Here is a 25,467-nt window from a genome sequence, read left to right as displayed (position 1 = left end):
TGAAGTTTCTTAAACAAAACTGCTTCAGGAGGAGCATGGAGGGCTTGTGTCACTCCTGTACCGTTAGGGAGGTACTGGGGTGTCAAGCGCCAGATTCTCAGTAGCTGTTCTCAATAGTACTCAAACATGAGCGAGAGTGCAATCTTAACCTTATCACAGCTTTTCTGTAGGCCTGCTAAATTTTTAGGGATTTTCTGACGTTTTGTCTCTGTTCCCTTTCTCAAAGCAATTTTTCTGCTTTTTTTTTTTTTTGAATAAAAAAGGTGATAAAAATAAATCTACAGACAAATCTGTAGTCTGGAGGGTAAAAAGCATTAGTTTAGGCTGTATTGTGTCAGATTTTCACCTTATACACAGTGAATCACCATTTACACATCCGCTTTCCCCATAATTACCATCTTGTTATGTCTGAGGTACTGCCAGAAGGAAGGAGAAAAAAAAAAAGGCAACTTTCTTCAGTAGATTTTATGGAAGAGCACCTCATTATCATGTCTTTAAGAAGCTATCCGCAGATTCTGGTGTTTGCAGCCTGCAAAGTGAACAGAGATGTCTGATATGGTGCTACAAACCTTACAAGCTGCAAAATTAAAACAAGGCTCTGCAGATGGATATGAGAAGACTGGAATTTTCATATTTGGCACAATACTGTGTTGAAAGATAATTATAGGGTGGACTACATATGGAAGGACTTGAAGATGTTATGGTCTATGCACACTTATTGTTACCTTCTTACCGTTATTTTACAGTAATACAGAGTTTGGCTTCTGTTCCTAGATACTTGCATTGGCAACGTAAGCTGCTCTCTGGCAACATAAGCAAGTATTTAAATCTTATTTTAAACTTAAGGGAGGAGGAGAAAAAAAAAAAAAAGGAAAGAGAAGGGGGAAAGATAAAACTTTGGGAAATCTCCAGTTGGTATTTCTTTTTTTTCTGTACATCAGTATAGCTGTATATTTTACTTAGCTTGACTTTCACTAAAATGATATCATCGACCCTTTCTGAGAAAAAAGATAATGGCAGCTCTTGGGTTTTGTTATGAATGTATATTTGCATTTCTTTTAAAAACACAGAGAAAGGGAAAGCAAAAGACCACAAGCCATGAAAGTGCAGAATGTCTGCAGTGATTTAGGCAGTGGAAACGCACAGGTTCACCACATTTCGAACACCTTCATTACATTGGAGTAAAACTTGTTTCTTTTAGAATCAGGCCACTTATGCTTACTTGTAGCTTTTGGCCTGGCCGTGGCAAAACGTCGCAAAGTTAAATTTATTAAGTGTGGCTAAAGGAGAGCCTGAAAAGCAAGCTTAGAAAGCAAAGAAATTAAAAAAGAGTAAAGTATGCAGTGCGTATAGGAAATAGAAGCATGTAATACATTCTCAGGGCAGGATGCAGGGGAGGTATCACAGATCTCCTGCTCTGCTTTGTCTTTCTCTGGAGAGAGAGGTCTCTTGGTCAAGTGCCAGCTTGTGTCACAGCCGTCCTGACCTCCAGTGTGTCCTCCTCAGTATCCAAAGAACGATTCATCCTCCCAGCCCACAGAGGGCTGGGAGCATATCCATCAGCTCTTCTCCACATGAAGTGATCCAAGATAGATTATAACAAGGGATTAACCGACAGGTGCGCTACTGAAGGATTATAAAAGCCCTCTGAAAATCTGAGTCAGAAGACTAAAGCAAATGTTTTCAAAGGCAGAATAAATTCCTGACATAGGGCTAAAGGTTGAGGCAATCTATTTCCATCTTTCCCATCTGTTTCTTCTCATTTTCTGTTGGCGTTTCCTTCCTAAGATGTGTATTTCTTTAATGAGCAATTCTATTAAGGGTTGCAATGTTATCTTTCCAAGGAAGGAGTTAGTAAGCTGCAAATTTTTATTTTTTACACAAATGTGTAATAAGTAGCCATGAAGCAGTCTTGTATTTATCTCCAGTCTGGTGCTTTGAGTCCCTGTAACCATCACAATGGCCCGATGCTATACATGATCATCAGCATTTGAATATGGTGATGTCAGTTACAGTGACCTAGAAAAACAGATATTATCATATAAATTCTCTGTGATGGGGGGAGAAAAAAGAAAATTCAGTAGGTCACATAAGGAAAATTCCTATTAAGAAAACCCTCTCCTAACTAAGCCTTTTTTTTAATCTGCAACTCCTCATCTCTCAACTCAGACTGCATCAACTTTTTTGACACTACTGTGTGGTTTTAACAGTCATTTTTTGTAAGTCATTGGGAAGTTAATTGCATTTTGTTATTTCCTCCATAATTTGTGTAATGTAATATTTCAGCAAAAATGAAGATATATGATAACTCATTTTTTGATGCTTCTTTTGGGACTGATCACCAGTTAACTGAGTTTATTATTAAAATTAATAATAGTAACAGCTATGAAATGACTATTATAATATTCAAGTAGTCTTAGAAATCTAATTACTACTTGTATAAAAATTTGTTGCATGCATTATTTAACAGTGTTCTTATTTCAGACAGTGTAGTGTCCATGATACTAATTGGTCTCTTCCCATATTTTACATACTAAAAAAATTATTACTGGAAAGTGTAAATCAATGAGCTCTCAACAGTCCAAAATTAACATTCATATGATAAATTTAGCAAGGAGAAACTCAAACTTGATTCCAGACAAGAGACTTAATAATCTCCTTTTCAGTGGAAACTGACATTTTATGGATATTGTAGTTAGACTATCTAGAATTTTATCTATTCTGAAGTTCTTGCTGACTGGTTCAACTTACAGCATTTCCCCTGAATGCTAGAGGACAAATCCTCTCCTTTGTTAAAGTGGCGTTCACTGACTGTCCTTAAAAATTTCCCTTCGAAAGCTTAGATTGTTGAACACTGACTACTACTCTGTTGCCGTATGGCCTCACTTTCTGTCTTTTCCCTTTTCTCTTTAGGAAGACATAGAGTCTCTACGTAATTACTTTTTTATTTTAAAATCAGCAGAAGCATGAAGAACTTAAGGCTTTATAAAGGCTGGAAAGCCTGGCTCCTTTGTTAGGCTCACTGCTCTGAGTTTATATTTCCATGTATTAGTTGCCTTCTTCAGTCTTGCAGCTTCTGCCCATGCTCTTTAACCTCACTGTCTGGGTTCTACTCTGCAAGAAACAATTGGTTTTGTGCTCTCTTGCTCTTATTTCATAGTGGCTTACATCTTGAAGCTCCTAGCATGTCTCATGTCTAGTTGCTTTTGCAATGAGCTATATAGATATCTGCAAACTGTTGAAGAAAAGCCAGTAACATCTCCAAAGGCATCAAAAACACATTGTGCTTTGGGTGCTTTTTCCTTTCGCATTTCGTATTATTTTTTTTCCAAGACAAACTATTCTGCAAAGTATACAAGAGCTGGAAAAGATCTCTCTAGTATTCAGAAAACATACTGCTGATATCACAAACAAGGCTTCAACTGGTCAGATAGAATGTTTGTTTTGGTGTTTGTGGTTTTCCAGTCAAAGACTTCACAGAATCACAGAATGTTAGGGATTGGAAGGGACCTCAAAGGATCATCTAGTCCAATCCCCCTGCCGGAGCAGGACCACCTAGATCAGATCACACAAGAACGCGTCCAGGCGGGTTTGGAACATCTCCAGAGAAGGAGATTCCACAACCTCTCTGGACAGCCTGTTCCAGTTTCTGTTACCCTTACTGGGAAGTAGTTCTTCTTCATGTTTAAGCGGAACCTCCTATGTTCCAGCTTATATCCATTTCCCCTTGTCCTATCATTGGATGCCAGTGAGAAGAACCTGGCTCCATCCTCATGACAGTCACCCTTTACATATTTATAAACATTAATGAGGTCCCCCCTCAGTCTCCTCTTCTCCAAGCTAAAGAGACCCAGCTCCCTCAGCCTTTCCTCATAAGGGAGATGCTCCACTCCCTTAATTATCTTTGTGCCCCTGCGCTGGACTCTATCAAGCAGTTCCTTGTCCTTCTTGAACTTAAGAATGTCTAAATTACCATGATGAAAGTTAAAACTCTGTATTTGGTATATACCAATGGTATCGATTAATTCCCTTTTCTAAATTTTCCTGACTGATGTCAACAAGATAATCTATTGTGTTTATTCTATGGCTTTACAAACAGGAAAAGCTAAAGCTCTTTGAAGCTAATTTATTAAGAAATTAATTTAAGTAAGAAAATAAAGATACATGTACTTCGTCCTGGAGACATTAAATTAATATGATACGTGAAGTATAAATTAGTTTTTGGTAAAAGTCCCAATTATCACTATACAAAATTTTTCTTTGGTGTAATCTTGCCCCTTCCCCCAGAAAAGAACATAGATCTCTAAACTTGGAGCCCAATCTGTTAGTTAATTCCTCCGTTTGCATTGGCATGAGTGGAATATACCACAGTGTTGTGAAAGACTCCAGCAGTAGAAGAATGCCCAAGTTCAAACAGTTTCACTTTATTTAGCTTTAAATGTATATAAAGGAATTAACAGGCCCAAGATAAGTTAAAAATTACTCTCTTGAAGAGTTAAGAGGCTACTATCAACTAGTATTATCATTTGGATGCCTATTTAGATAATTACATCAGTTAATTAAATCTACCAGTTAAGTGTATATATTGCTTTTCACGACTACTTCTCCACAATTATTTTTCATCTTGAGAAGTCAGCATTCAGAAGGAAAGACAAAGATATGCTCTCTTAGGGTTCTCTGAGGCTCTGAGTAACCTCATCCAAGTTCGAAATTGTTCCTGCTTTGAGCAGAAGGTTGGACCAGATAACCTCCAGAGGCGCTGTGGCCCTTCCAACCTGGGCTTTTTTGTGATTCCAAGCTTCTTACATGTTTTTGTCATTGACAAGTGAGATTCATATCAGGGAATCACTCCAATTTCTCAGATTACTTGATGAGATCTCATCAGGCACTCTAGCAAAGCGGGTTTTGTTTGCAGAAGTAGAGCATTATGTTGTTGTGGCTGTCTTTTAACCATATTTGTGATTAAATGTGGTATGAGAACTTAATAATTATAAGAGCACCTCTTTCTTGCCTTCTGCATTTCTACAGAATGTGTTGTATGTGAAGTATGTTACCTCTGAGTTTTAAACACGTTGTAAAAAGACAGACAGCTAGTTTAATGGTTTCAGTCAAATTTCATGATGCAACTGAGCTTCCTTGAAAGGAGGAACTTAATATAAAATTAATATAGTTAAAGAAGAATAGGTGTTGTCTTGACAGCTGTAAAACTACTCCTGGATTTGAAAACTTCCACTGGAGCTGATGTGTGTCGTATTAGCAGTGATTTCACTTACCCCTGCGCTGTGGCGTGACTATTCTTGTATGTAACCTTAGTTATACAATACAAATTCTCTATAATTTAGCAGCTAGGAAAAGATCTAAAAAGTGCCTAGGGTAAGATTTCTAGTCCTGGATCATCATCCACAATCATTTTTATACTGTACAATTGTTTTATCTGGCATTTACAAATGAAAACTGTTAAGTGTATTCAGTTAATATTGAATCCCACTCACAGCTTAAAACTTGCTCTGTGGGAACAGAATAGTCTCGTACTAGTCTGTACTTGCGTGTCCTTAAGTAGCTTTTAAAAGCTATTTCTAGTGCACAGTGATAGGCCTGGCCACAGAATATTGTGGAGCTGGACTTTATTCGTCCTACTTTTTGTTCTCCGTAGCAGACATTGTCTCTCATTGTGTATTTATACAATACCTATAGTAATGGATCTAGTCAGTGTTAGAGACCCTAAATCACCCTCCAGTGCAAATACCGAAAGTCACCAGTACATAAATTTACTCTATATTACCAAGATCATCTCTCATTCATGTATTTACCATGAGAGTTGTAGAACACTGGAACAGGTTGCCCAGAGAGGTGGTGGATGCTCCATCCCTGGAGACGTTCAAGGCCAGGTTGGACGAGGCCCTGAGCAACCTGATCTCGTTGGAGATATCCCTGTTCCTTGCAGGGGGGTTGGACTAGATGACCTTTGAAGGTCCCTTCCAGCCCTAACCATTCTATGATTCTATTTGGTGTCTGATAGTCACTTCGAGACATGTGGAAGAAATATGTGTGAGAATATCAGGGCTTTTAGGTGGCCTGTGAAAGATAAAAACGTACTGCTGGTAGGGCAGATACTTTCTTTACTTTTACTTTTCTTTTTTCTTTACTTTCCTGAAATGGAAGAAAAGATCAACAGAATAGACTTGCTATTCTGAGTCTCATCGAAGTACCTGAAAGACAATTTAAAGGTGTCTCTGCCTCCAAGGGTCGTTCACTGTGTTGTCCGTTTTTTCCTGCATCTTCGTTAGGCAGGAATGCGACCATATATCACTGGAAAGGGCAACTGCCGCTGAGGCAGAAGAAGAACAGCAAAGTCAGATGATTCAGTGTGATGAATGACTAATGCTGTTTCTAAGCCAGGGCCCTGTTTAGAAGATGTATTCTGCAGTTCTGTGGATCTCGGCAGTGGTTGTGCCAATGGAAGGCCACCTTGGACCTGGAAGAGAGTTGTGCCTTTTTGTCTTCAGAATGCGTTTAAAGCTATTGTGTGCTGCTGACTGTTGGAAACACATTCATGGTTCTTCTGTCTGAAAATGTGATACCTAAGAGAATAGTATTAAATACAGTGAAGTACAACAATGGAGGGAAGCTTCTGTTGCAGTGGTCAGAATTTTCTTGAGGAAAAAGGGAATTTTTAAAATTTTTTCAACTGAATTTCTGAGGTAATAGTTAGATTTGTACACATGCTTTGAATTTATGCAACTTGAGTAATTTGCCAGTGGTTTTATCAGTGTGTAAAATTAATTACATGCATGCTTTGCTGGGACTGTGGTGTTGTTTCTCAAATTCTGTATTAATAATTATTATGGAATTGTTTCTTATTTCATTAATCTATGAGAATCTGATTATTCAATTTAAGCTAGTTGTCTATATCGATGAAATATTAAACAGCTTGTGAGAACACCTGAGGTTTACTGCAGAGGAAAAGCAGCAAGAGTCAAAATTTACCTTTCTGTGACTACTGTTCAGGAGAAAGTTTGAATGCCTTTAAGAGCTTCTGTACAGAGCAGAATCGTCACTGGTTTTGTTTACTTACTGGCACTGGTATCCATATTAAATTCCCCTTCAGGCTCACCCAGGGTGAGATACTCAGAGACAAAGTGTACCTTGTTGAAGAGTGTTGAGTCAGAAGTTCAGTACATCTTACCAAGGTGACCACAGAAATAAATGTGGGTAGCCTTTTTGTGTACCTGCCAGGTAGGCAGGATAGAAGTCAACCATTTATTGAGGGGCTGGTTAGAGAAGGGGGGTGGGAAAAGTCACCTTTTGCTTTAAAATACACTTTGGGTCAGGTTTTTGCTCAACAGAGCTGAATTCAGTTTATTTCTGAGCTGTCGCTACTGCAGAAATGCACCGGTTCGAGGGGTATTCTGCGAGAAGACTAACTGTAATTGGCAATCCATTTCTTCATTTCCATGCTATAGCCAGCCTTGACAAATTAATCACAATCAAATACGGGCTGCGAGAAGGGGGCGACTTACGTAGCACAGAAGAAAAATGAGGCCTCATGCTGGGATGACAGACTAATCTTTCAATTCACCCGGTTAGACTGGACGAGGGGACTTGTTGGTGCGCCTGTCGCCAGCACCATCCATAAACAAACCACTCACTCTCGGCACCAGGGTTTGGCGGGTGCGATAACGGTTATTGAGTGCTACCCGGCACCTCGTCGGTCACTGCTGTGGGACGGGGATCACCTGGATTAGTCCTGAGGAGTAAGAGTCACTGTGCAGTGGCTTACAAGATCTGTGGAAAGAGCACAACCTAAATTACGTCGTGAGGAGTGATTTTGTGTCGGATCCCATTGGAACTGACATGACTCCTTGGTTAGGGTGGACATGTCACAGCAACGATTATTGCTAGCAGGTCTGAGCGATGAGAGCTATTCTGTGAAGTTGTTCCAGGGAATAGGACCCAGGTTGGTTCCAGATGGAAAGGCAGAAACAGCCAGCCTGAAGAACTAGATTTACTCCATCAGCTATGGAAAAATGTTGAGGTCTTTTGGTAGATGTTTTAGTTAGCTTTCTTCTTAGATGCTTCTTGGAATGGTGCAGCACGTGTGTGGCTTCTAGGGTTATATTTGGAATATGAGACCCTGTTTTAGCTGACCTATTCATAATAATGTTCTTTATACTATATACTGCTATGATTTTAGGTTTTCATCTGGTAACTAAAATAGGAACAAAGCTAAATTCATGCTGGAGAAAGTCAATATACCTTGGTTTCAGAAAAGCTGTAGTGGTTTGCTCTAGCTGTGAAATATTCCATTGCATTTAGAGGAATAGATGTAGCTTTTTGTAATTGATGCCATTCACTTTGACTCTAACTTCATTGACTTCAGCAGAGAAGAAGTCTGGTCCAATGTATCATACCTTTCTTAAAATATTCATTTTGGGCAGAGAAGACTTTATCTTACCTTTTCTTGAAAGAGTATCTAGCCCCTTGGAAAGGGCATTACTTTAAAGTCTGATTTGTAAGCGATTTGTGCGTGTGTCTCTTTATTCCTTCCAATATATTACTTATATACGAGAGAGTGGAGTGCTTACTTTGCTGTATATTACTAGATGATAAACTGTATCTATCATTTTCCAATTTAGTTTTGGACAATGCAGCATATCACTTTTTTTTTTCCCCCATTTCCCTTCTCTCTGTGATCTTTCAAAGAACTCTTTAACAGAAATAATGCATAATACTATTTACAGGGTAATAACTTACTCTGTGATGCTGTGGCAGTGGAAGACTTTCTGTCCCCTTCTATTTTCATTTCTCTCTGGAATAAGAACATTAAACCTTCCCTTTCAAGGAGTTTGAAGTATCCCATATGGAAAGTATCGTTTTTCGTGACACATTGTGACTTGTTCTGTCAAAAACCCATTTCTGATTTTCCTCGTCAAATTGAGTAGCACTTACAGGTCACTTGTTGAGGAAGGTACCGTTCAACGTGAATAATGTTATGCTGATCCTGTGTGGGGAGGGCCTGGTTGAGACATCCCGGAGCTAAATAAGAGCTAACGTAAATGTCAGCACGTTGTTCCAGCTGGCAGCTGGGTGGCATGTTTTCTGTATCCATTTTCCTCTTTCTCAGTTTTTGTGATCAAAAACGTATTTCTAAAATGGAGAAGATGACAGTGTGAACTGTTAGGCATTCTGATGAGAAAAATAGAGAATAGGAAGATCTAGAACCTAGTCATAAAAAAAAAACACCAAACAGTTTCATCCTTAGGATAAGAGTAAATCAACTGTTCTGGCAGTGACCAGTGTGTGGTGCGTAGTTTAAGCTTTATGTACCGGTTCATTATCCAATGTTGGAAAAAATGAGTATCAGTTTCATGGAGAATGCATATCAGCGTAAATTGCCCAGCGTAGGCTGTGAGCTGTAGACAGTGCAATCATAATAGCTCTTCAGCTGATGCAGTTTTATGGCTTTAGAACATTAATCATTTTCTTATGCCTTTAATTACCGTAAGGTAGTTATACTTGTGTCCATAATAGGTGCTAAACATTATGCCACTGATAGGTTTTTAACCATTCTTTTTCTTGTAGCTAGTAAACACACTATAGCAGACCATTACGAGCCCAGGATGTGGGATTTTTTGGGTTTTTTTCAGCCAAGTGCCATTAGGAACATTACCGCTGTAAGTTCAACAACATTTGAACTGTTTGCTACTTGAATATAGTCTTCTGGGTTTTTTTTTCTGGCTTTAGGAATGAGAGACTAGAACAATTCAGTTGCTAAACAGGCATTGCTTAATTAAGAGATAATGATTTTTGTGCCTTTTAGAAAAATAAAGCCTAGATCCCAAAGTGAGAAAGGAAAGAGAAGTTGCTGTGTTTTCCACAGTACTAGAAACAGTATAGAAGAAAACAGTGGTGTTACTTACGTGCTGACCATGCTAGTCAGTGCTCTAGGAATCTTCTATTTTATTTTGCTGTCGACTTCATAAGTTAAAATTTACTAGTTCTCAGTAAAGCAATAGTTTACTGATATATAGTAGGCTCTTCACAAAGGGAGATGTGATATTCGAAACTCCCTTCTAATTGAAGCTGTCAACCATGATGCAGGTAATGAGGGTGCATCTTGGCAATGCTTACGTGTCGTTTCTAATGAGGATTTCGGGCTGTGGAACCTTATACCAGTCGTGCTATTGTGTGGCCTGACTAATGAGTTGTCACCATCTCAACGTAGGTAATCAGAAGCAGTGATTGTCTTTACCACGCTTGGCAACCAAGAAGTGGAGAACATGCAACTGACAAACTCGAACGTACAAGAATCTCTAGCTGTTTAATTTATGTGCATATACCAGTTTTTATCAACTCCCCGTTAATGTTTTCAGTTGATATTTTTTGAAACAAGTGACATGGAAGTATTTAACTGCTCTACTATTGAATTTCTTTAATAATGCCAGCATATTCAAACTTGTCTCACCAAGGGCAATCGGGGATGTTCTAGTTGTGGAATTTCATGAGTTTGATGGTAAAGAATTAACTTCTGAATCCTTTCTTAGCTTGTTTCATGTTTTCAAGATTTCTTTTCCTAGTGGTTGACCTTCTTGTGAGTTTCCCATGTTGATTACATGGCATTTATGCTGACCTTAACTAAGCTGAACACTTTCTGAAAAGGAATAGATAGAAATGCTTCTCCGTCAGCACTTATCCCAAGAAAACATAGCCTTGGAGTTCATAAACATGTATTACATTTAAATTACATATGATTTCAAGAAATTATCTCCTTTAAAAAAATGACATTGGATAATGAATTATATTTGTTTAGTAGACCAATTTTCACAAATTATTGAAGCTTCACAGTATCAAAGCTTCTGGCTAGGAAGAGGTCACCTTGATAATTGCACTGAATATATTTCAGCCTTGGCTCCATGTTTTATCATTCTTGGTGTCTTAAGTTTTCTCTTACCTCCACAATTTTTTTTAATCTACTTATTTTTATTATTTGTTTTTATGACCCTTACTGTCAACATATTTCACTGGTTTTCTACTTACTAAACAAAATGGTTCTGCTTGAATTTCATGCGTAGTCTTAATTTTGAAACTTTTAATGTACGATCCCTGCTATTTAGGTTACTCTGCATTTATTGCTTGTTTTTGTCACTGCCTACTAAATACATTAATGTCTGTGGATCCCTAAATTACAAGGCTCCTCTCTTCCCTTAAAATGTCAGAACCGATGATGAAACTCTCTTCCTCTTCCTTCACAACAAATCTAAATATCCACTTAATAAACGCTAGGAGGTAATCATGTGCTTCAATCCAATCCTGAATTATCTGTCTATAATTTTCAGCGCTTAAGACAGTATCATCACGTTAATATGCATTGGATGCAGTTATTTAAAAGATACTTTATTTAAAAAACAAAACAAAACACACAACAACCAAGCAAAACCACCACCACCACAACACCCAGACAATCCTATCTAAGCACAATTTGGCTGCTCCAGTTGCACCTGCTGTGAGAGTGCTCACCTCACAGATTCTCTCGGCTGTCCCATGCCAGGAGTCACAGCCTCCCCAGGTCTATTAGTCCACCTGCTTGCTAATTCATTTCATTCCCAAGGAGCATGGCTGGAAGAAAACCCACCTAGATTGAAGCTGTTGAAGCCAACCCATCCCGCTTAATCTGGACCGAAGCAAAGGATGTTCACACAAACATCTTGGCTAGCGGGTCTGAGTGTGCAGTAACTCCTGGGGGACAGAGGTGAGGTGCTTTGAGGCAGTAGCATCTTCATTTGTTAAAACTGGATTTAGAAGGTTGTGTCTTTCTACCCTCTGAACTTCTTTATTAAAATCAGTGTGGGCTTTTTTCATTTGTTTATTGAATTTTCAAAAGTACCTTAGTCCTTTTGAATGATCAGTTATTTTTCAGTGTGTACCTGATGGTATTATCCCACTCTTACATGCACAGAACATGAGAAAAGTATATGTGGAATCTGATGGGAACTGATAAGGAAACAAGATCCATATTAAAATTTCAACACAAGAAATATCTCAGAAGCTCATACCTACATGGTTTCTTCCTTTGACTTAGCACTATTATCACACACCAGCTTTTTCTTCAAATAGTGTCCTAACCAGTTGTGAAACTGTTGCATAAGCCAGTCCAACTGCTATTCTTAGAATTTTTTTCTCCTTTCTACTCTTTCAATCTCTATAGAGATTTTTTTTCCCAAATTCCTGTTGCACAGGGGGTTTCTTAATTTGAATTAATTTCCCTTCTTTTGTTGTTTGTGTGAACTCACATGCTTTGCAGCAATTAGTCTTTCTGTTCGTCCAAATTCTTTTGTGTCTTAGAGGTTTAATTCTAATCTCCTATTTTGTAAAGAATACAAATCCTTCTTCTTTGACTCTTCTGAATTTTGGAGATCCTTCTTTCATCTGGGTGTCCACCACTTTTTTTCGTCTATTCCTAGAATACTTCTAAGTTAAAGACCAAGTGCTGGACATATGGTGGCTTTAACATGGCTTGATTAGTATCTATTACAGTGTTAGCATAATTTTATTATTATTATTAACCGCTTTAGATAGCAACTGCACCTTTTTTGCTTTTTTGAAATAATTTTAAGTAGTAGTGTTCAGACTTTCAGTGACATAACCCTGCAAACTTTGTCAGTTATTCTTTTCCTGTCTCCACATAGTTACTGTAAATTCAATAGCGTTTATTTACATCAAGCTGCACGAGATGATTTTGCAAAGCTCTCTATATAAACATGTATAATTCAAATAAGCATTAAGTATTGATCCCATTGGTTTTGACTCATCAGTACTGTGAGTTTTCTTGCTTTGTTGTGGAGGTCTTTTCTTTAGCAATTGATTTATAAAAATCAACTCTGTTTCATAGAATGATGGTCTGTTAGTTTCATAAATCCAACTAGAATTGCTCCCCTACTCCCCCAAAATAGTTCTTTGATTGTTTTTGAACAAACTCTTAACGCTGATCTCACCAGCATGAGCACTTTCATGCCTTAATTTTCCATTCTCTGCCTTTTTTATAATTATAAATCATGTATAATATACTATAATATTTAATTATAGAATACATTATACTTGATAATTTTAATTAATTTTAAATAATATTAATTTTATAATTATATATTTTATATTTACTAAATATCAATATATAACTATTTTATATTTATAGTTTTTCTGCATGTTATTGTGACTTCATTTTGCAGTCTTTCAAATTGTATGGTTTGGTGAAAAGAAAACAGAATAGTTAGAATATTTTGTGACAGAGAAATCTGTGGCATGGTGGTGGCTTGACCTTGGGTGCCAGACGCCCACCCAACCACTCTCTTACTCCTGAACAGGACAGAGGAGGGAAATAAGATGAAAAAGCTTGTGGATCCAGATAAAGACAGGGAGATCACATGCCAAGTACTGTCATGGGCAAAACAGACTTGACTTGGGGAAAATTATTTTCATTTATTGCTAATTAAAATAGATTTGAATAGTGAGAGACAAAAACCTTCTCTGTACTCCCTCACCCCCAACTCCTTCACCTGCTCCTGCAAGAGGGGCTTGTGGGGCTGTTTCATGCTTTTTTTTTTTTTTTTATTTTATTTTCCTCCTCATTCCTCGCTGCCGGGTGCTGTTTTGCCCTTTCTAAATGTGACTTCCCCCGAGGTGCCTCTACAAATCTACCTTAATTGCCCTGGCCAATCTAGTTTTTTTTCCCATATAATGATAATTTTCCCGCCACCATGTAGTTTTTGGTTTTTTGGCCTGCGTGGCATTTTTTTTTTTTAACTGGTTTCTGTCCCTGGAGATGTGGGGAAGACTGAGCTGCGGAGGGTGGTGACTGCATATTGATAATTCACTTGAAATGATCCTGACCTGACTCAGTATTGTGGTGGTATATTTCCCAATCTGGAGATGTACAGCTGCCGTGTTAATGCAAGCTATCTAGAAGGTAATTGTATATATAGAGAGGACTCTTTGATCTGATAGAATTAATGAAAATCACATTAGCTAAAGCTGTTCCATAAGCTTGACTCTTAACGCTTACATTCAGTTTCAGTTATGTAAAAAGCTCTTTTGAAATGACCCACCTTCTTTTTACACGTCCCCTAATTAAAGGTCCTTTATTTCCCTTGGTTTGCTTCATTGCTTAATGATCAGCGACATTTCTCTGTCCAATGAGTTGAAATGCTTTTTTCCGTACACCTGCTGCTAACACACCCGGGATGGATGTCGTTTTTCCAAGAGGATTAGTGGTGTTTAGCCGCAACATGGACCGTGGAGATCTGCCTCGAAAGTGTCGTTTTCCCCAGACGTAGCATGGGTCATCTCATACTGAGCGTACACACCAGCTAAATTTAATAAAGCGCTGGAATAAACCACCCCTTTTGCTGCCACATGGCCACATTTACAAGGAAATTGAGGTGGGAGGTCAATTTTCACTTAAAGACTCAGGTTGGAGATGCCTGTGTTTTTAAGTGGAGGTCTTTAAATCTCACTTGTCTGACAGGTGGTAAGAAATTTACATTTAAATTGTCCAGATCAGCTTCTTATTTGTACTGGGTTGTTGGACAAAAGAAATTTCTTAGTTTTCCGTATCCTTCGCTGCTTGATCTAACCAACCATAGCATAGACTCCTTTTCAAATACAAGTTTTGCTTCTGACTACAGTAATTCTCATTTGCATTGGCGTTTCTCTTTCTCCAATATCAATCTGAATCTTATTCAAAATGACATGGAAAACTTGGTGGTTTGTTTTTTGGTTTTTGGGGGTTTTGTTTTGTTTTGTTTTTCCCTGAAGAATGGCTTCTCGCAAAATGAAATCATTTTACTCTAAAGCTGGCTTTACCAATGTTGGTCTAACCAGAAATGTTGACATTTGCTAAACCTTTCTAAACATTAGAAATTTCCATTACCTGCTAAAGCAAAACACGTTTGCTTGTATAATGATTTAAAAAAAAAAAAATCACACTGACAACTTGTTAGAATACATACTGAAAATGCTATTTAAAACAAGTGTTAATAAGACCTAAAGTTCATATCAAGACTAAATTGGATTTGGATTTGTGGGATTGGAAGTGCCATTAACTAGGTATTTAATTTCCTTTTTGATTGAAGCATGCAAGACTCAGTAAATGCATAATTGTGAGTGAAGTGCAAATTGGAGATACTAGCAGAAATCATGTTTTTAAAAAATACGTGTTTGACGATTAATACTGTGATCTTTTGACATACTGAAGAACCTGATGAGATCTGGGATGTTTGTTGATCAACTACTGTTGTTGGATTTAAAAAGCAACTGATGCTCAGGGCTGATTGTCAGTCAAGGGAAGTGTTGCAATTAGAGGGTGCTAACGCAGATATGCATAATTAGCATGTGAGTGAATGAGTCCTTATAAATGGAAAGAAGGTGGAAGAACAGTCAAGGTTTTCCAAGATATTATGATGTTTTTGTCTTTTACCCATTAATTATTTGTTCTGTACTCTTTAGTATATGAGGACTTGATAAGAGCATTGAAAGTACGAGATGCACAGTTGTAATAACCAGTCAAGTTTGCTGAATCAGGGTTTTAAGTTTCAAATTTTCCTTATCCTTGCTTTAAACCAGTTTCCCCATTAATCGAATCCCTAAAACTCTTTCTAATCACATTTCTCTTTTTGTGTATATTGCTGTGATCCGAGGTAACAGAACAAGCAAGAAGAGTTTTCAGTGCAGCATTGGGAGGGAGCATAGAAGAGTTGTTGGTGGCTTCCATGTACTTTTTATTCATAAAGTTGCTACAATACAACCTGAAATGAGGTTAAGCATCTAGAGTAGACTGGCTGGTTGCTGATGCATACAGTAGCATAAAATCAAATAAGGCTTACTGTGACCCTTGCTGGACAAAAAGAAGGATTTGTATTTTCAGACAGAACTTATTCTCTTGCCAGGCAAAGGACTTGTACAGAAATGAAGCATCTAGACAAGGAGGAAAAAATGCTTCCTCTTAAAAAATTCATGCATAAAATGTTGAAATAGTGCAATGATGTGTCAAGTCAAACATCCTGCACAAGCACTTGTTTTAGCAGCGTTCACGTAGCGAGTGTTGGAGTAGTCTGAAGTGCCCTACTGTATAGGGCGTTCTGAACAGAATGCTGAACAGAAACCATTAAGCATCAAATACAAAATGTAACCCCCCTCTCTGTTCCTCCAAAATGTACTGGCATTTTTGAACTCCAGATTATCTGGAGATATTTCAGTTTTGAGCTGTTGTAGATTTCCTGAATACAATAGCTGCTGGTCTGTGTGACCCTTTAGTAATGTTTATCACCACCTGAGGCAAAAATGAAAAAAAAAATAATAAAAAATCCACAGTGTGAGTAATATACACAAACCAAGAATCAATAACGTATTTGTTAAAAAGCATAAACTAAGTAGATTAAATATACCTCACACAGTATCTTGCTTTTTCACCCAACCTGCCCAATAACTTTTTTCCATATATATCTTTTGGGGAAAAAGATAAAAGAACATCTTTGTTTCTTTTTTTTTTTTTTTCCTTCTCAAGGAGCGAGTGTGTGTAGTTTCAGCTGATTTTTTTTATGTGCTCTTAGGAAATCTTTGATTTCCCTTAGAGAGGAGATAAGAACTGTGCTTCAGTTGAAATAATGTCAGATTGTTTTGTTTGTTCTTGTACGCGTATGGCCTTCGCCAAGTACTCTGTTGGTTTTAGATAATCCAGCTAGGTCTTTGGGTTGCATCTGTCAGAGCAATTGAATGTGGTGGAAGTGATTTAAAGGATAGAGCTGGGCTGGCAACGCTGGCTGTTTTCTTTCTGCGACTTTGTGTTTTTGTCCTTTGCCCATGTATGTTCTTTTCCTCTGAAGTTTCTCAGGCTCTTTATACTGTCATCTCCCTTCGTTTTGCTGTGGTAGCTTGTCTTCCCACGTGTCCCCTATATACATGTATATCCCCAAGTCCTTGTGCTTGTAAGTCCTGTCACAGTGTGCTGCCTATTCTAGTCGAAATTGAGAGCTTCGGTGAAGCCAACAGTGCTGATATTGTCTCTGCCAAATTCAGCCCTCCTCCCCAAAACCTTGCACCCCATCTTGCAGCAAGAGGTCCTGTGCTCCCTCCCTCTCCTTCTCATCCTCCACCCCAACCTGCCGCACTTCAGTGTCCTTTCCCAGCTCCCACTGTCTGCACAAAGATCCTGTCAGCAAGGAGGAGAAAGAAATTTATGCTCAGAGAAATTTCTCCTCCTTGTCTCCTTGCCCAGCCTGTAGTGGCAGATGCGTTAGTAGGCATCAGGGACTCCAGCAAGGAGAGGCATGTCAAGAATATCTCAACTTCAGGTGAGCCTTCAATTAGAGTTTGCAATCAATGGTGAGATGGATTTCCATAGGGAACCAGGCTTTGCGAGGCCTGGGATGGTTACTTTATTCCTATTGCTGAACAGCAGATCTCTGGATGCGTAGGGGCACCGCGTGTCAAGGAGGGCCTGGGATAGTGTCAGTAAAGGTTAAGCATCACTGCATTGGACTACGTTTTGTGAAAATACTGCCAGTTTCAGGTGGAATTCAGTGTGTGGGTGCTGGGGTTTTTGTTTGGCTGGTTTTTATCTCTTGCAGCATTAGCAAGACTCTTCAGGCAGGTAGGATTGATTCCCTACACATTGTCTCAGTAGAGAACAACAAGGCGTTTTTATTTAAATCAGTGGGGAGAATAAATGTTTAACCTTGTTGGAATTGTAACTACAATGAAGCCAATATCCCATTGCTGTTCAATTCAGTGTATGATGGGAGATTTCACGATCGACTAGTGCTTTACGCTTTGTTTTGAATTACTTTTACTGTATTATGTTGCCACCCTAAAAAAAACAACTTGCTTGCTATATGTGGATAAGTAGAAGTTGAAATACTCTGCATTAGGGAGCTCGTGTACACTTTGAAACCCCTTTCAATTAGCGTTTCTCTGTACAACGCTTGTTTCTGGAATAGCAGTTCTGGATACGGCGTATGGCGTTTTAAGAAGAATGATGTACTTGAGCTCCTGAACAGCTGCATACATGCGTCTAACGGCTGTGTAATTTACGCAAATGTTGCGTATACGCTCTCACAGGTAGATTTTATAATTGTGAAACTACCTGTGGAAGTGTCTCTCTCACTTGCATTTGCATTGTTTGTACTTTCTCTTACCATATGAGAATGCTAATTGCCAGAGTAGTGAGATCTTTTCCCTTCCAGTGTTGTGGTGGTATCTTTCTGTTGTTTCCCTTGTTATGCTCAGCTTGAAGCCTTAATGTTCCACATGGACATTAGAAATACCTTGACGGACAGGAAAGCTCCATCACGTAGCACAGTAAACAGCACAGCTCTGAAGCAGGTTGCTTCCCAGAGAGTCTCTGAGTATTGCTTGCTATATTTTTTACAAGACTGTTAGAGAACCTGTTTATCCATGATGTGGTCTCCCTGCAAGCATACTCCCTATAAATGCTGGAAGAAGAATGAAACCAAAATCTTGACTTCTAATTAAAAAAAAAAAAATAATCTACTGACTGCTGCAGAAAAGTTGAATTCTTACAAATATGCAGCTTTCCTGCAGAATCCCAGTATAGTACTGGGATATAATGTAGTACCTCCTGCAGTAAAGTGCTCATAGGCAAGCCCTATTCCTCTTCAGCAGCCCGAGTGTAGATGCGTTTTCAGAAAAACTTCCCCCCAGCCCCCCACCCCACCCCATGCTAACAAATATCAAACAGTTTGATAAACTTAAAATCTTATTTTTCTTTAGTGGAATCTGAAGACCTTATTCGTGCAAGCCTCTATCTGCTCACATGACCTAAATAATTATAGTATATGCCTATATTCAGCAGACACTGTTAAGACAACTGTATGGCAGGTATTTTCCCAATGATGCCAATGTTGTAGTCTCTGAAGCAAAGCATGGTATGATATCGTGTGTTTCAGAGAAACACCGATGTGTATTTTCTTGCCTCTTAGTCACCTTCTTGTAACTGGCCTCTCTTCAACTGCAGCTGTAAGCTGAGTCTGAATTTGCTGGTTGGACAGGAGACCGATGTCAGTCAGTACAGCAACGGGCACACACTGGGTGTCTTTTCTGACAAGCTGAGGCTGAGCCAGCCCTGTTGTCGAGAGCCAGCGCATCTTGGCCTGCAGCCTGCCTTGCTTTTGCTGACTTGTGTGAGGTTTATCATAAAATCGTCTGGTTGGAAGAGACCTTCAAGATCATAGAGTCCAACCATTCACCCTGCACTGTCAGGGTCCCTAAACCATGTTGCTCAACACCAATTCCACACGGTTTTCAAACACCTCCAGGGATGGGGACTCCACCACCTCCCTGGGCAGCCCGTTCCAATACCTCACAACCGTCTCTGTAAAGAAATTCTTCCTGATATCTAACCTAAATTTCCCCTGGCATAACTTGAGGCCATTCCCTCTCGTCCTGTCATTCATAACGTGGGAGAAGAGACCGACCTCCATCTCCCTACAACTTCGTTTCGGGTAATTGTAGAGAGCGATAAGGTCCCTCCTGAGCCTCCTCTTCTCCAGACTAAACAGTCCCAGCTCCCTCAGCCGCTCCTCATAGGACAAGTTCTCTAAACCCTTCACTAGTTTCATTGCTCTTCTCTGAACCCGCTCCAGCACCTCAATGTCCTTGAAGTGAGGGGTTTATGATGTGCCCTGGTGCTAGTGTTGACCCTGGTTGACTTAACTGGGGATTGCTGAATTACCCAATGCGTTTCTGTAGATGAAAGGCTCTCTGTCATGTCGATACTCTACCTGCTTTGTGTCGCTGCATCACAGCAGAGACGTTCTGTTTCTTGCATTAGTTGCTAGATGCTTATTCTGGGTTTCTTTATTAACCATCTTCTACCAGCTGCCTCTTTATCACGTCAGCGATTGAATGCAATTGGCAATCATTCTTCAGGAACTGTATGTATTTTCCTGTTGCTGCTGATTTTTTTCACTCAAGGAAAATGAAAAGGCGTGTTCCTTGCTTGAGAGGAATTCAGACATATAATGATTTCTTCAGAAGAATGTTTTGTTTATGCATTTTGAAAATTTCTCATTTTCCTTTGACGTTTTATATGTATGCTAATTAATTACTTTAGCATAGTCTGGAAGGGATACAGTGAATATGTGCAGCTTTGTTTCTTGGGGTGACTGGGGTAACAGAAAGGTTACTGGCTTTTCATGGTGCTTAATTTCACTGTCTTTCTGAGAGTTACTTTTTGAGTGGACAGCAAATAAGATTTTCTCTGGCTGAATGAGTTCAATAAGGCAAGGTAGGTTATTTAGCAGAAGATTCATGTCTCTCCTCTTTAGTTTTCAATGCAGCTGATCCAAATGAGTGCACTTCCTTTTCAAGTTGCGAGTGTCCACAAAAGCCATCAAGCTAGCAACTTGTCAGCTTGTTTATCCATTCACCATGTGATCATGGTTGTATTAAAAAAGGGAGGAGGAGGAAAAAAACCCTCAAAAATAGCAGAAACCTAAGCTTGTTGGTAGAATACTATCATCTCTGCTTCTAAACAGACCAGATTTGACATAGTAATGGGAATCAACCTAGGACGAGCGATTTCGTTTTGACTGCTAAAATGTATCTTTGACGAGATGATTGTATGGGATCAGTTGCAAGATACTATTCCTAGTTTCCCAACTGAAGGACAAGTGGATGTACTGAGTAACCTCACCTCAGGCATGCTGGGCTGTGGGTCTCATTTGTTTCCTTTTGTTGTCATAAAGCGATGAGGCCGAAGTGTTACGATTAGCGTGTTGTCGATAGCGAGCCTTGACCCACAGGACCATATCAAAGCTCAGTCATTCACGTGTCTGTTGTGATTCAGAAAGCATGTTTAGCCTTGATGATGACACTGGGGTTTAGAACATATATAGAATAAATGCCTGGTGCTTTATTTCTTTTTAACAAACCTGAGAAAAGTCTTTATATTCCACACCATCTGGTGCTGATGATTCCCACATAGCAAATATTTGGTGCATGGTGAAATACCCCGTCGTACGGACTGTGGAGGGAGGGGGCTGCTGGTACAATTCCACAGTGTCAAAAAGTGACTGTTGAGCTATTATTTGAAGAGCATCCTTTATACGTTGTTAGACATCATTGACAAATATATAAACTAAATAAATGGAAGTTACTACATTTTGACGGTTATGTTGATTAAACAATGAGACTCGGGTTTGATTTTAGGACATGGGAACAGTCTGTATATCACATCTTGATATATGCACAAACATGCCAGCATAGCTTTTTTTCTGAGAAAGTATGAGAAACACGTAAGGAGTATTTGTGTTCATGTGCATTTGGTTCTTTTCATGATTTGTTTCAAAATGAAACCATTAAAACTGGCAAATGAGAATATTAAGATTGTGATGAGCTTTTCAGAAACCATAGAGAAGGGAACAGTCTTAAATGAATAAAAACTTGTCTAGCATTTAGGCTGTGCTAACAAAAAAAAAAAAGATCCAGACCTTTTTTTACAAGGATGAGTTGATGTACGGAAAACATTAGGTATCTCAGTTAAACTGACAAATTGTAACACTTAGCCCTGCAGCTACTGAAGTGATTTTGTGGATTGACACTTGCTTGTTAGTATTATAACCGAACCGATATAATCTGTTATCATCGTCTTCAGCTATGTCATATTAAAGGTTGATTATTTAGTACTTAGTTTTGTCAGTGGGCTTTTCATGGGGAGGTGGCATTACCGGATTGTAAGTTAGACGTTTTTAATAAGATGCAGCATTGGATCGAGCACAGTAGAAGAGACAGATAAAGCTCCCGGCATCTCCATACAATTTAGGAGTCCCTTAAATAGATTTCTATTAATTTTATCTCTCAAAGTCCTTGTTGCATTGTTATTCATTGAAGAACTTCTAGTATACATTTTTCAGATACTGCTCAGACAAATTAGGCACACGGTGACACTTACAATAGTGCAAATTTTTCTCTGCTATATCCCCCAAGCACAAAAGGCTGAGCATTTACTCCAGAGTGTCTAACAACAGGGAATTCATTGCATATTTTCTGTACATTTATGAAACAGGAGGACTTATGTTCTTACCAGTTGCTTTCCAGGGAATAAATACAAAATGTAAGGGGAACTGCAACATGTATCTCTACAGTTACTGTCTTTCTCAGTTCTCCTCTAAACCAGCACATTTATTTAGTGCCAGATATTTCAAAATAATTCTACCAGATCTTACCATGCCTTCTCTGGAAAATTATGGCTATGACGGCTATGAGAACATGCACAGTGTACAGCATGTTTCAGCAGCCATTTCTCAGGTCAGTGTTACAGTTTCCAGGAATAAGGTGGTAAAGTCCTGGAAAGAGGTGCAAAAGCTCATAAGTTTGAAGAGCTTTAAAAGCTTTAGAAGCTTTCATAGGCTGTCACTGTGGGTAATACCAGTGCAAGGACATACCAAAAGCAGTAGAGTTCAAATGAGTTGTATTTTATGTGATGGTGGTAGGATGGACTTTTTGTAGTGGGGAATATGAAGGCATAGTTAGTCATCTTAGGGAGTGAATGTAGTAGTACCTACATCTATTAGCAACACACAAAGAGGAGGAGAGGAGGTTTCTAAGTTCAGCTGTGGCTTGACTGATGCTGGTACCCAAGTCAGTGCTAAAGCTGACAGTCACTTTTCTAAATGTGTATACAGAGGCAGCTGTCGTGCCTAGAATGACGTTTCAGCTGAGAAGCAAATGGGCTAAGATGTAAGAGCTTTTATAACAGCTTCTGAGCAAATTACAAAGATTTTTGGAGTAACAAGTGTTTCTGGAGACACAGCTGTGATGCAGCCTGTTCCCATGTGGCCAGAGGGACAGGCATGTGGAGATGGTCAACGCTTACATACCTTCCAGAGTTGATAGTGTTGGACAAGCAGAGGAAAGCTCAACTCTGGCCATGCATGCACATGGGATCTCTCCATGTCTTTCAAACCATGCAGGACTTTCTGCACTCCCTTGCTCCTACTGACTTATCAGGCTTGCTTCCACTGTGGCATCAACTGTAATGAATAAAACTGTACTTTAAAAGAAGGCTCCTGAACTGAGAGGGGTACAAGAGATGGTGACTGCTGGCTTCTAGGATTTGCTCTACTTGAAGAATTGGGAGTAGATCCTGATAATAGATGGTGAGATGAGATTAGCGGGCACTGCAAAACGCAGAGGGCTGCAGTAAAATTCTCACTTGCTGAAGCAGCTTTTTAGGAATCGAAGGCAGCCTGCACCGTTTCTGTGGCATAGCAGAATTTGCTGCCAAGATGTTGGCTTTGCCCCTGGAGGATGTAGGAAGCCCAGCCCAAGTTAGAGGCCTGTGTGGGTAGATGCGTGCTTCACCCACACCTGTCCATGACATACAGCCTGCCAACCTTCCCTTTTTCTCCAGCCAGATAACCTCAGTGAAGTCCTATGGAGGCACCACTTGCCTGTACCTTACGGCCAATGCTTCTTTGCCTTTTTGTGCCCTTGTCCTTTTCAGTATTCTGGAGGAGCGCTCACTGCAGTAACATGGGCCAGTGTCACTCTTATTACTTTACCTGTTTTATCTTTTGTGAAATTGAGCCTTTAGCCAGAATTGCCTGAGCTGCTGCTCCAGCAGTCGGTTAACTGTGAGGCTCCTCGAGCTCATTTCTCTCAAGTAATTTGATTCCCACGTGCTCCCTGAGATTGCTTTTTTTTTTTGCTGAAAGTAGGGAAGGAGGATGGGTGCATGTATGGGAGCAGACCAGAAATGTTATGGCAGACAAATGTAGCTTAGAGATAAAAACAACACACAAAAAAGTGTTTAAAAAGATCTCATCTCACTTTATTTCCGTTTAACCTAGTCCTGTAAAGCAAAATGTTTTTGTTTGAGAATGAGACACAGGGCCTTTTGTGCTAGTGTGGGATATGGATCAGGAGGCTAAATTCCATCCTGCTACTGCATAAAGTCAATAAGGTAATCCGTTCGTTAAAATTACCAGGAAAGTGTGTAAAATACTAAATAGATTTTTTTTTTTTGTCATTTGTCATAAAAGGCTTCTATGGATTTCAAGATATTTTCTGAAATCATACACAGAATTCAAGGCTTTTTATTTGGGCTGTGGTTACTTAGGAGTAATTGAACACTGTTTTTTAGATGAGCTTCTATTTAAGATTGGTTGGTACAGCAGCAATTTTCTAGGTAAAGTACAATTTATGGAGAGATCGTATAAAATTGCCAGTGCTTTGTCACAGTTTTAGGCAAATACCCTGCTGCAAGGGAGTGAAAGACGTCTGAAAAGTGAATCTTACTGGAGGGAGAATTGTTCTGAAAATAAACCATTCAGTGCTTAAACAATGGTGTATCAGTTGTCCGAAATACATGTTTCTCTCTCTGCGTGGTGTTCATTGTATGTCCAGGCAGATCTCCCACACTCAGGGTACAGAATTTCTGTGTTGTAACGTCCCAGTTTGTTAGATAGGATATTACTAACTTAAGCAGATGGTCTGATTTAGAGGTCTGTTATTTTATATGATGAAAATGAGGCTGTTGGAAGTCCCTGCTTTGGGTTTCGTTAGTGTTCGCTAGTTTGTGTCATAAGACATATGCCTTGATGATATCAGCAGCATTATTAAATGTCATAAGAATATATTTTCCCAGTGGCAGTGGAAGTATCCACAGGAACACTTATAGGATCTTAGTTAATCTTCCATCTTGGACTTGGAAAAAAAAATTCAAAAAAATTTAAAATATGCTTTATTGAGAAATGTGTGCAAAGGAAGTACACACTAAACGTCCGTGTTATTCAAGCGTTGACTATTTCACTTGCTTCTCTTGCTGGATAGTTGTCATCTGTTGCTTGGAGTCCAGTTACAGGGAGTAATGTTTTGGGGATGCGACTCAGAGGGTTGAGGGATTTTGGTTTGGGGTTTTTTTGGTTGCTTTTTTTTTTTTTTTTTAATCTAGCAGTGCGCAAGTTCTGAAAAGCAGTTAGAGGAGACAAGTTTGGAGGATAATGTGCCAGGTCAAAAAGCTGGACATGCCTACTAATTTTTGCAGTGTCTGCATTTCAGCTCATGGTGCGAGGGGTGATGTATGATATAAAAAAGGCTGTACGTACGCAGCTGTACGCCAAATTTCATGACTGTTTCTGTCTAGCCCCGTTGCTTGCTTGTACACTGTGCCTGCGGCTCCACCTCTTCAAAGACTGTCCTATTAATCTGAGCTACTGAGAGCTATTCATATAGCTTATGGGTTTTTATTTTTAAATCCTCACAAAAATGATTTGCTGCCCTCAAGTTAGGAATTTAAAGGAAAATTAAATTAAGGCTGCCTAAGTAATGAAAGCATCTTTAGATTTGATAGATAGAGACCATCAAAGAAAAAGTCTGTATCCCTGGAAAGATTTCTGATACTGGTTAGTGCTGGGGGGAGTTACTATTGCTAGTATATCATGCAGCTTCAGGCCT

The 25,467-nt window shown here is 39.1% G+C and overlaps 1 protein-coding gene across 1 annotated transcript in view; it reads left to right on the top strand.

Annotated features, from left to right (window-relative positions):
* The window catches only part of MACROD2 (mono-ADP ribosylhydrolase 2), an 899,313-nt gene that overhangs the window by 598,109 nt on the left and 275,737 nt on the right, over window positions 1-25,467 (top strand). The window lies entirely within an intron of this gene.

This window comes from Tauraco erythrolophus, chromosome 2, assembly GCF_009769465.1.
Source record: "Tauraco erythrolophus isolate bTauEry1 chromosome 2, bTauEry1.pri, whole genome shotgun sequence".
Taxonomy (NCBI): Eukaryota; Metazoa; Chordata; class Aves; order Musophagiformes; family Musophagidae; genus Tauraco; species Tauraco erythrolophus.
This window is presented reverse-complemented; position numbering and strand designations above follow the sequence as displayed.